At 41.3% G+C, this 4,039-nt stretch overlaps 1 long non-coding RNA gene across 1 annotated transcript; it reads left to right on the top strand.

The window, feature by feature from the left end:
• The first annotated feature begins 976 nt into the window (after positions 1-976).
• LOC145792971 (uncharacterized) lies at positions 977-3,445 on the top strand. The gene is made up of 2 exons (XR_014333334.1): positions 977-2,650; positions 2,681-3,445. It is a non-coding gene; the product is annotated as an uncharacterized LOC145792971 (long non-coding RNA).
• The last annotated feature ends 594 nt before the right edge of the window (positions 3,446-4,039 follow it).

Raw genomic sequence — 4,039 nt, 5'->3', positions numbered from 1 at the left:
TAAAGCAATAAGGAAATAAATAAACAGATAAACGGACAACATATCAACTTAAAGTAAATGCACAACACACAGCTGGGCATAATTAACACACGGTCGATAAGCTGAACACACACTGTCCTCAATCACTGATCATTATCCCTGAATCATTGTCCCCAAAGACTGAATCTGATACCCGCAGATAACTGATTTTCAAACACTAACTGTTGCTCGCAGGCCTGATGCCCCAAACTCGCAAAATGATACATACAACCCCTGTAGAGACACACTCTGACAGCACATAACAGATAACTGAGAGCCAAAACACCCCTATTTTGGAGGAGGGTTTCCCTGTCCTATTTTTTCAGGAGCTAGGATTTCACTACGTACACAGCGGTTTCAAACAACCAATCGGGTAAGCAACCTGTCCTAGTTTGGAATGGTCACTATGGATCCGAATATGCACTAGGTCGAATGGTCAAAAGAGTGCCCCAGTAAAACCGGGGTTTGTGCTCCCATACTGGCAGAGCCCATAACCGGTCAGCCTTATGGTCATGCCTTGACAAGACAAGCCTCCGGCAAACCGTTCAGGAATAACAGATGGCAAACACGGTGTCCTAGGCGCACCAATGCAAATGCAATGCAAAGAACCACATAAGTGTAGTCAAAACAAGATATCATGAGTTCGAGTCAAGTTCTCTAAATCCCCAGCGGAGTCGCCAGAAACTGTAGACGTCCCCGAACGCCCCGGGAGGATGAGTCCCGTTCTGTTCGTTTGGGCTCACTACAGCTCGGACTCAAATTGTCACGGTTCTTAATCTGAACCAAAGAGTCCAGATCCGACAAATCGTTTTGAGAAAACAGATTTTTAGAAAAGAAGTACCAAACAAGGACTGCTTTGCCAGATACAGAGTCGCCACCTAAATATTTTATTTTGGGGGAATTTAGGTGTGATACCCCTGTTCCGTAATATGCGTTAATTGGCCCTTAATATGAATTTAATTATATGTTTGATATGATTTGGTGTGCCATTATGTGATATATGTGATTCTAGAATTCTATCTATCCACCGTAGGAATATCTGTTTGAATAATCTGCTTTGAAATTAAATTGAGGGCCTTATCGGCCACAGAACTCGAAATTGATTATGCCATTGTGGTTGGCATAATTTTTAGAGCCTACGGTGAAATTTAATTGAAAATTGATTCTGGTCAATTTAAACTGATTAAATTGATAAATTAAGTACCCCATTATCTTATATTAAAATATTTGTTAGTGGGGCTTGTTGTATATTTGCATTGCACTCCCCTTTAGCTCTCTTAAAAAAAACTCAAAAATCTGAGTTAGACAATTGAGAGTGAGGGAGAGGCCGGCTATAGAGAGAGAAAGGAAGATACTTGAGCAATTTTTGGCTCTAGCTTGGGAATTTGAAGATTTAACTCAAGAATTGACTAGAGTTTGGAAGATTAAAGCTCCTAGGTGAGTAACCAACCCCTAACTCATGAATTTGTGTTGTGATTTTGTGAATTGAAGATTAATTTGTGATCTAGAACATGAAAAGAGTTGGTTTTGATGAATTTGAAGACAATATATGCATGCATGTATGTATTGTTTTGAATTTGCATATTTGAGCTTGAATTACATAACTCATGTTGCAATTTTGGTTGAAATCCATGTATTTGACCATCTTTTCATCATATGAGACGAGAATGAAGGTTATATGTCACATGCATGTACAATCCATGGAAGTAGAAGCTTTGAATGCATGAAATGGTTACATTGGTAATGAGTTGGTGGAAAATGAGCCACGCATGTAGATAAATTATGAAATTGAGCTTCAATATGTTGTAATTCTATGTTTGTACCATGTTAGTACATGATTATGTGAAGTTTGGACCGAAATCATGCATTTAGAGCCTTTGAATGTCGAGATGAAGCTCAAGAACTCAATCTGGAAAACCCAGATTTTCGATGTCCGCTCGAGCGGGTGAAGTGCTGCTCGAGCGGAGAAATCGAGCTCCCAGCATTTTCTGCAGACATGGTTCCCGCTCGAGCGGGGAAGTTGACGCTCGAGCGGGGAGCTATGTAGACAGGCAGTCCGCTCGAGCGGCCGAGTTCACGCTCGAGCTGGAATTGAAGGCAACCAGTACTTTCGCAGACCTAAGGGTCCGCTCGAGCGGGGAAGTCCACGCTCGAGCGGGGACCCTATTTTCTGAAATCCTGTTTTTGCATTTTGTGTTCTGTTTTCCGTTCTCTTTCACTTGCAAGTACTCTTAGGCATATGTTAAGCATTGTAAATGAGTTAATGAGATAATAATAAAGCCTAAAGAGGAATATGTGAATTAGAGAACGGATTGAACTGTTAGTGACCCTTTTGTGTTCATGAAATATGTAGGGTCAAGCTCCAGGGCAAATCCACAAGCCGATCACTGTGAGTAATATCGATATTTGAATGATTGTGAATGACCAATTATTATTCCCTTATATGCTTTGTAAGTTGCTAATTGGGATTGTGGACAAAAGTCTGACAGGAATAAACATAATGGACCAAAGGTCGTTTCGATAAACATAAAAGGACCGAAGGTCGTTTTGATAAACATAAATGGACCGAAGGTCGTTTTGATAACAAAAGAACGGACTGAAGGTCGTTTTGACCTATATGAATGGACCGAAGGTCGTTTTGACATATATGAACAGACCGAAGGTCGTTTTGATAGAAATGGGTGGACCGAAGGTTGTTTTGACATATATGAATGGACCTAAGGTCGTTTTGACATGAATGAGTGGGCCGAAGGCCGTTTTGACACGAATGTATGGGCCGAAGGCCGTTTGACGTAAACAAGTAGACCGAAGGTCGTTTTGATATGAATAAATGGACCGAAGGTCGTTTTGATAGAAATGAATGGACCTAGGGTCGTTTTGACATGAATGAGTGGGCCGAAGGCCGTTTTGACACGAATGTATGGGCCGAAAGCCGTTTTGACATAAATGAATGGGCCGAAGGCCGTTTTGACATGAATGGAAATCTGAATGGGCCAAAGGCCAGAATGTTTAGAACTACAGTCACTTGATTTGAATTTCGTATAGTTATATATCTGTTAAATGGAAATATGAATTGGGCCTAAGGCCGTTTGGAGCATGTTGTTCTACATTGTTATGTAACTTCTGTATTTGATTTGATATTATTCACTGGGCTATCACTCACGCTCATTCATGTGTTTGTAGGTGAGCCAAGAGAAGTCCAGACCCAGTCTCAGTGAAGTCTGTATGGAACAACTAAGGTTTTGAGAGAGTCAGCCCTTGTGTCTCATGCACGAGACCCGTCTTCGCCCTTTTGTTATGTATTTACATTTTGTCAGGTTGGCGAAGTTTTGTATATGTCTGCTTATAGTTTTTATGGGTTGACTTAGTTTTGGATGATCCGGTCTGTACAGAACCTATGTCGCTATGTTTCTGTTGTGAGTTATTAACGTACATATGTATGGTTTGTTTTGATGTGCCATGTAAGCACAGCTCTATAGACAAAGTTTTAAATTTTGCTTCCCTTTTGGCCCCTTTACTCTGATGTGTTAAGTCTGTTTTGGTTTGAGGCCGTAGGTAATCTTAGGATTACTGGCCGGTTACGTCCTTAACCCATGGGGGCGGGTTCGGGTCGTGACATTAGGAAGCCCTGACTCAGTGCCAAAGGCCACGTGTCCATCATCACCAAAGTTGCCTTAGCTCGGGAACTTGGGTACGATTGGGGAAGGTCACTTCGTGAGCACCCCCGCTCGCCCGATCAAAGATCGGCCTCTACTAACCATGATATCTAGTTTTGAAAACATTATGCGTTCTTATTCCGGTTATTGGCTTAAATTTACTATGTGATGCGCACAGCATACAAGTATAGACTGGATCGCCTGAATTGGAACAAAACATTTCATGCTTGTTTTGAAAGTGATTTGCTACTCGCAAGTAGGCTTAAATGCAGATTTTGCCACCCTCAAGTGGGCTTAGAAAAAAATGGTTTTGCCACTATCTAGTGGGCTTAAAACTCACACTTAATGAATTGTTCCAATTCAAA

The sequence above is a fragment of the Camellia sinensis genome, chromosome 6, assembly GCF_055761805.1.
Source record: "Camellia sinensis isolate YWXY chromosome 6, ASM5576180v1, whole genome shotgun sequence".
Classification (NCBI taxonomy): domain Eukaryota; kingdom Viridiplantae; phylum Streptophyta; class Magnoliopsida; order Ericales; family Theaceae; genus Camellia; species Camellia sinensis.
The sequence above is the reverse complement of the archived record's forward strand: the minus strand, read 5'-3'. Positions and strand labels throughout refer to the sequence as shown.